General features: G+C 44.8%; 1 long non-coding RNA gene across 9 annotated transcripts; it reads left to right on the forward strand.

The window, feature by feature from the left end:
• The first annotated feature begins 2,695 nt into the window (after nucleotides 1-2,695).
• On the forward strand, nucleotides 2,696-7,891 carry LOC123186851 (uncharacterized). Of its 9 annotated transcripts, none has more exons than XR_006493727.1 (6): nucleotides 2,696-3,083; nucleotides 3,199-3,261; nucleotides 3,558-3,689; nucleotides 4,608-6,548; nucleotides 6,757-6,929; nucleotides 7,072-7,891. It is a non-coding gene; the product is annotated as an uncharacterized lncRNA (long non-coding RNA). The 9 variants fall into 9 exon arrangements; XR_006493723.1 differs by having other exon boundaries at nucleotides 6,757-6,888; XR_006493720.1 differs by having other exon boundaries at nucleotides 4,608-7,475; nucleotides 7,643-7,891.
• Nucleotides 7,892-8,106: the final 215 nt, after the last annotated feature.

Consider the following 8,106-nt stretch of genomic DNA (forward strand, 5'->3'; position numbering starts at 1 on the left):
CGTCGATAAATGGGCCTGTAATCGGTGGGCCTCGGGCCGTCGGATAAATGTGTCTACATGGGCCATAGTCGGGCATAATTGGTATCGGCCCAGCACGGTAACAGGCCGTTAACAGGCCATAGGACAGCAAAGACTTAATTCTGTCACAGGCATAACGGGTCGTTAATGGGCCAGAATATAGGACGGGCTAGAAACGGGGCAACGGGTTAACAGGCCAGAAACGGGCCGACTCTTGCCATGGGCCGATTTTGGCCCATTAGGGTAACAGGCCAGTAACGGGCCGACTCTTGCAATGGGCCGAATTTGGCCCATTAGTGGAACAGGCCAGTAACTGGCCGACTCTTGCCATGGGCCGAATTTGGCCCATTAGGGGAACAGGCCAGTAATGGGCCGGAAGTAATCGAGGGCCGAAAAGAAGCCCAAGAACGTATGGGCCGTCAATAGACCGAAAGCTAACACGGGCTGGAAACGGCCCATGTAAATCACGGGCCGTTAACGGGTATAAAGGAAATTACTGTTCATTATGGGCTAGACTCACCGTGAGCCTGTAATGGGCCGAAAGATACGAAGGCCTCATATGGGCCGAAAGACGTCGTGGGCCATACATGGGCCGAAAGTGAAATGGGCTGGTATTATATTCGACGGCCCACATGACATTGTTGGGCCGATTTCCTTTAGGGCCTAGCGGGTCGTGAGTTAACGGGCCGTAAAATGGGCTATTTGCGAAGAGACCGTTAACAGGCTTTTCATGGGTCAGCCCGTTAACTTTTGACCAAGTCAAACGAGCCGGCTTTGTAAGCTAAATGGGCCACTGTTGGGCCGTGCCATGTGTCGACGTATCATAGGCGCCTATCTGACCCACTGACAAGCTGACACGTGTTTTGTCCGGCTAATCTCTCCCTATCTATCCCTAATAATAAAGCACGGATTGACTCCATGGATTCACCGTCACAATACGCTTCCCGTAAATTTACGCTTTCAATTTGAATTTAACACATATACATAAGATGGTACTAAAGCGTCAATTTCCTTCAGATCGTTCGGCATCGAGAAAACCAACGAAACAGCCCATGAGCCGTACGTGCACCTTCCCTCGCCCTCATGTTCGCTTGACGCCTCTCCCTGTGCCTGAGTGGGCCTTTTCTTTTTTTGTCTATTGCCAACATGGGCTGCATGTAGTTAAAAAACAGAGCCCACCGAAAAATATGTGCACGCACGGGATCGAACCGTCGACCTCCAGTCTAGCGCCAACAGGGGAAACCAACTGAGCTTGCTTGTACGATTCTGTCAAATATTTAGGTTCTTCTCCGAATTAAATAGTATCACATCGCTTATCTATACCAAGTCCGACCAGTTTTTATAGGACCGCGAGTTGACCACAAAAGAAGCTGCTTTGAGAAAAGAAAAGGAGTTGGGTGAAATATGAAGGCGTGAAAGGAGCGGCATCAAAAGAAAAGGAGCGGATTGTTATGTGGGCAGGCTAATCCCTGACATCTCTCTACGTGTGGTAGGTTCTATATGATGTCACTGAATAGGGAACCAGCTAATATATTTATGCACCTGTTACAAGGCACGGGTCCTTTTCCTAAAAGTGATAAAAAAGTTTCACACAAGGCAATCACCCAACTAGGCCGGCTCATGCAGTACAAACACCAATAAAGTGCTATGCACGCTGCGAGAAGACGTAGCACGCCCGCTTGGGCCGCCCATGTCTGGGTTGCCTATTTTTTAATTTTCTTTTTTATTTTTTCTACCTAAATAATTTCGGACTTCAAAAATGTTCCGAAATAAAAAGGAATGAGAATTTTGAAATATTTTTTTCATAAATAATAAAATGTTTGTGGATTCAAAAAATGTTCAAGTTTTTACAAAAAATGTTTTCTTATTCAAGAACTGTTCAAAAATTTGAAAACAAATGTTTGAGAAATCAAAAACATGTTCATGATTTTTTCAAAAGGTCGTGTATAAAAAAAATGAATCAGAACAAAATTTCGCCAGTTCAAAAATATTCATGAATGGAAAAATATCCTAGGAATTCAAAAATTGCTCATGACTTACAAAATAGTTTATTAATTCATAAAATGGTCGCTGATTCAAAAAAGATTATGCATTTCAGAAAATGTTCATTAAAATGTTCGTGAATTTAAAAATTGTTGCACCAATTTCCAAAACAATGTTCATCCATTCTAGAGATGTTCGCCGATTCAAGAAAATAGTTTTAAAATGTTGATTTTTTTAAAAAGTTTGCCAATAGTACAAAATATTAATGTATTCGAAAAGTATTCTTGATTTTCGAAAATGGTCAAAAATCTAAAAAGAGTTCATGAATTTTGAAAAAATCATGGTTTCAAATATGTTCACGTGTTAAAAAAATGTTCATGATTTCACGAATTTGAAAGTGATATTATATCTCCGTGATGCAGCAAATTGTGATCATGACCATTGGAGATTATGAATTTTTGTCCCGTTGCAACGCACGGGCTCTTTTTTTGCTAGTATAATAATAATAATAATAATAATAATAATAATAATAATAATAATAATCTCTCCCTAATAATAAAGCACGGATTGGGTCTCCGGGTTCACCGTCGTGGAAATTTTACAAAAATGCCCCTGCGATTTTTGTTATTCAACCCGCAGTTCTAATAATAAGTCGACCCGAATCGGTACAGGCGAGATAAAAGAAACAAAAAAACGCAGCCGCCCGCACGACCCTTCCTGTCAATCCCATCTCCACTCCAGCGCGCCGCCACCTCTGTCCCCACCCCGCCGGCGCGCCGCCAGCCCGCCTCCCGTCACCGCACGCCGCTGCCCCTCCCTCGCCGCGCGCTGCCGGAGTGCCTACCCCTGCCCCAAGTTACCCCAGCAACAGCCGCCACCGCCAGCAGCAGCAGCAGCAGCCGGAGATCCCATCTTGGGGCCGGCGCTGGTCGAGGAAGGCCCGAGTGGCGCCGCCGGCCGAGAAGCCCGCGCCAGATGACGATAGGAGCGAGGGCGTCGCCAGCCCGGACACCCCCGAGGACGACGAGCACGACGAGGCAGTAGCGACGGAGGACGAGGCCAAAGCCAGCGCGCAGGACAAGGTGAGCCACCGGGCCATGAGATCTGCGCCCGCCCGCCTCCTTCCGCCAATTCGGCCCGCTTCGATTTTGATTTCTTTCTGCTCGTTGACGTGTTCATCCTCCCCCTCTGCCTCAGTGGGCGCAGGAGCAGCGCGGCGTGGTTGCGAGCTTGTCCCACGAGAACGCCCATCTCCTAAAGGTTCGTGATGACCTCCGCCTTTTCCTTCTTGAATAGCATCAACCCAACATCCTTATTCCCCTGCCTGCAAGAATGATCCAGTACCGTTTGAAACCTGCTCTGTTCGCCCATTTGTAATTAGTGATAATTAGTAATCTTTGGGTGGGTCACCTCATACATTTCTTTCACTTTGCCTTTCAAGGACAGGTTCAAAGATTCAGCAATGTTTTCTGCCATACAATTATTCTTGTTCAGTATCACATACAACCTGTTCATTGTCCAAACTTCTTGGACATGGTTCGAATCGTGCATTGCAGGCAATCTTCTTGACAAAGCTGAGGATAGTGAATGGCGGGGATGATGGTGCTGGAGAGCCGCCCCCTATTGGCGTGAAAGCGCACGCTGGACTGTGGGACCTTAGCCATGCCGAGTTCAACAATAGAGTTCGGGTGGGTAAAAATTCCCTTGTACTAATAAGTATTCATAGCAAGATTAATTGAGAAGGGCGGATTGATCAGCGAAGCCTATGAAGGCAGCACTTCTTTGGCCTCCCCCAGTTTTAGCCCACTATGTCACCAATGGAGGAAACTTGGTGCAGGTTGGCTTTAAATTAATCTTCAATTAAGACAAGGTCCTCTAGAACCGAGCCAAATCGATCTGGGATGTGATAACAAAGTGCTGAAGAAATGAAGGAGGCTGGGCGGGGATATGTCATGCTTTGTTTTGTTCTGCTATAAATCTCATGCATGCTCTCTCTTTATATTTATCCATTCTTTCCCTGAAGATGAAGGTCATTCCACCAAAATTGATCCTGTCTATGATGATATCACTTCCCTTTCAAGCCAAAGTTAACATCTGCCTTCACTAACTCCATTTGTATTTGTGTATGTTGGTGACAATGGAACCTAGATTCGTTGGTTTAATGTTTTCATTCTACACTCATATTTGTATGAAGGTCTGCTGAATCTGATTAAACGATTGTTTGGATATTTGAGTAGTAGTGTCAACAATAATAACTTCAAATATGCTTTTATTTTCTCAAATCCAAGATATCGTTGATATAGTTTGGAAGTTAAGATCAACTGGGTAGATAAGGGTAGCTAGGTTTCAGAGATTAAAAGTTTTCTATTTCTTCTGCTGTGTTATTTTACTTGAAAAAACGTATTACATTGCTAAGTAACTTTATAGGCTGTGAGACATATATGAACAGGTGCGTTCACGTGTCACAAGAAACCAAGCTATCCCATGAGATCCTACGACAGATCTCCTGCCTTGCTGAAGAAGCTAGAAAAAGTTTATCATAGTTTTTCCACTGAGACAATAAATCTTTATGATAATCGTAAGTTCCTAACTACCCGCTCATACAGGTAATTCATAGAGAGGAGGAGCATGGAGAAGGCTGCTAGAGCCTGATATATTCGTTGTGACTTGGGCCTGACCATTTGGAGAGGTATATGTTGAACTGGTGAGGTACAGATTTCCATCTGTCATCTTTTCGTCAGCATTTTATTTATCTTGTGGTTTCTGCAGTCACACAAAAATTTGGGTACAATTGAAATATAGGATTATATGTATAATACTATTGAAATTAGAAGAGATGCATATGAATGTATTAGAAGCTAGAGTAGGTGCAACAACCAAAACAAACAAGGCGAACTACACCCAGCTCTCACAGCCACATAGCTAGCACAAGACCTTAAAGCAAAGTGCCACCATGATTCATACATGTTCCAGGAGAAACTAGAATATGAGCTACAAATGTAGTGCATCAGCAACATTGTCTGTTACTCTGCTTCATGTACAGTGCCATTGCACATTCAGTTAGGTACATGCAGGACCTTGCAACATTCAGTCAAGCTAACAGTCGAGCTTTCAGGCTCGCGTAATCGGGCCGGCCCATAACCAGGAAACGAGCACGTAAAAATGGCACGAAAAACAAAACCGCACGCGATGGGTTCGATCTCGCGAACTCAAGCTAGGTAGCAGCGACGCCAACCACATGAGCTAGCTGCCGACTACTCAAATTGCAGCGCCCCAGTTAAAGTAGTTTAGCGACAGGTCTGTTTATTTTTCTTAAATATTTTCAAAAATTCTTGGAAACAAGTGTGGATGATTTTCCTTCAAATATTTGAATACATTTTTAAAATCATGAATAAATATCAAAAATTCAAACAAAATTTTGCAACCTTAACAAATTTTGAAATTCCAAATGTTTATTTTAAGATTGCCATGGGCGGTCCTCACTTGTAGCTCGATGAGATTAGTTTTTTCTATGTTTTATATGAACATTCCCTTGCATGGGTGTGGTTCGGGCAGTATCGTGGATGAGCTCGTCTCGACCATGTCAGGATACATGGATGATCAGGTGGTGAACGGCCGACTTGGGTTCGGGTGTCATGTCAAAATAGAAGGCACATCCATGTGCATGTATGTGTGTGAGAGAGAAGAGGGGTCTTTAGACATCACAGAAGCCGGACATGCGATATTTTTCTTCTCCCGTTGCAACGCACGGGCATTTTTGCTAGTAATAATAAATCACGCATTGAGTCTCCAGGTTCACCGTCATGGCATTTTTATAAAAAAGATCCTACTGTTTTGTGCAATTAACCCGCACTCCAGTCTTTCGTATCATACACAGTAATAAATAAAAAAGGAATCGTAATCGCTGTTTCACAAGACCCGGACGGACGCAACGCCCCCGTCGTCCCCAACCCATCGGGAGGACAAGGATGTCGAACTCAGGCTGCGGCGCTGGTCCGGGTCTCCGGCTCTCCATGGGGATCGGACCGTCCTCCGGCGATCTCAGCTTCCTCTTCCCCAACACCTCCGCTGCCTGATAGAAAACAGAGGTGATGATCTCCGCCGCCGGCCTCCAGATCCCCGGCGACTGCAAGGTGGTCGACGCGCGCCCACTCCTGGTGGCCCTCCTCTTCGCCGCCGTCCGCGCCTCGCCCGCCTAGGAACTCCTCCGCCTCTTTGCCGCCGCGCCCATGAAGCTGATCCAGGCTAAGTCCTGGACGCTGGATGCAGAGTCTCCCATTCAAGGAGAAGAGGCAGGAGCTGCTCTCTGGTGCCGATGGAGGGGGGAAGGAGGAGCCAGCAATGGCACCATCAGGTGCTGATGCTCTCCGGTGCCGATGGAGGGCGGCATCAACAACATGAGGTGGTATTCAAGAGGTAGAGGGAGGACACGGTTGTACTGGGTGAGGGGGCTTTGCCGAGGATTGGTGGATGGATACTTCTCTGTGCCGTTGGCAGTGCGGGAGGGGATGGCCAGGAAGTGGGCTACCAATGGCGTGCTCTTGCAGGTGATTCTGAATTTCAGATACTTTTTGTCGAAGATGTCTGACATCTTCATATTGAATCATTGCATATGTAGACATAACAAATCAATTGGGCATTAATATTGTATCACTTCCGCTGGAAATATTTCCAAGTTTACTCATATGTAATTGGTAAATGATAATGTTGCTGCACTCCGTGGTATTGTTTTTATGTGACAATGGAACATTTTAGTTTTAGTCAGTATGATGGGGCCCTCTAGGCGGGATGGCATGGACCCAACAGCAAGGATATCGATCATGATGGATTCAACCATTCTGCTCGACATTGGATGCCATAATATGCTTATGATGTTGGTTAACTGAGGTACTCTAGCCCCAACCAAGCTATGGCTCATCCAACCTCTGGTCAGGTTCACTATTATTCAATCTTAGTGCTGCATATTTCTATTTGGATGATACTATATCTTATTCCTGAGTTGTTATTTGTAACGTGATGATGATTGTTAAGAATTGATGCCATTCTTTCTCCTGCCCCTTCTCTTTGTAGATTTAACTACTCAAGGAGGTTTGAGGAAGAGCTCGCTGGGCGAATTCTTCGGTGGGCTCAGCCGGCGCATGACACGGACACTCGGACAAGGTCGAGCCAGCGGCTAGGCTTAGCCATAAGGAGTACTGTGGAGGTCATGGGCGGCAAGGGAAGTAAGTGGCAACATGAATGGGGCGCCATGTTGCAATGAAGGGCGTGGGCTTATGGGGTTTTGACTCTTTGAGTCATGCTTACTGGGCTAAGGGCACCCGATATTTTCTTGATTCTGTTCCAGCACCAGTTTACCACGGTAAAGACAATCCACAACCTTATGATCAGAAGACTGGATGGTTATTGTAAATTATCATCCTCTTTTGAAGTGGGTGAGAGGCATGGTAGTTATTTTGTATTGCACCTCAAAACAGGTAAACATCACTTCTCCTTTGTGGACCTGTGCATTGTGCTCATCGATAAGTTTTGTCCCGAATTTTTTTCTCATTTGAGTTTTGCCACATTTGGTATTGTTCGATATGCTATTTAATATATAGTGTGTGCTCCCACCTCAGTTGATCAATTGTTTTTCACTTAGCAGCGGGTGCTGATGAACCAACTATGCCAGTAATGTCCTTAATTTTAGAGAAGATGCAAAACCAAGAACATGCATGAGCTTGCATACTTGCTGGTAGCCGGGAGAATTTTCAGTGACCAATGGAAGCTTTGATGTATTCTTTTCAAGCAAAATAAATCGTCTACTACCCATGTCAGGTTTCAGCTCAAATTGTGGTGATTCTATTCTATGCAATTTAATTTTCTTGCTAATGCTACGTTTTAGCAATCCTTATCTCTTTGTATACGGTGCGTGCGTGTGAACTATATTTTCCTAATGGTAAATCTACTTTTCCCCATCGTGTGACTTAAGGCTAATCTATTCATGGTTAATTTTCCTTCATGTACAAAGGTTTTTCTTCTCTTTCTTTTACAGTAACATAGACCATGCTCACATGGTCGCGACTTGCAAAAGAGATGGAAACGTGCATATAGATCTCTCAAGCGTGC

This window comes from Triticum aestivum, chromosome 1A (genome assembly GCF_018294505.1).
Source record: "Triticum aestivum cultivar Chinese Spring chromosome 1A, IWGSC CS RefSeq v2.1, whole genome shotgun sequence".
Classification (NCBI taxonomy): domain Eukaryota; kingdom Viridiplantae; phylum Streptophyta; class Magnoliopsida; order Poales; family Poaceae; genus Triticum; species Triticum aestivum.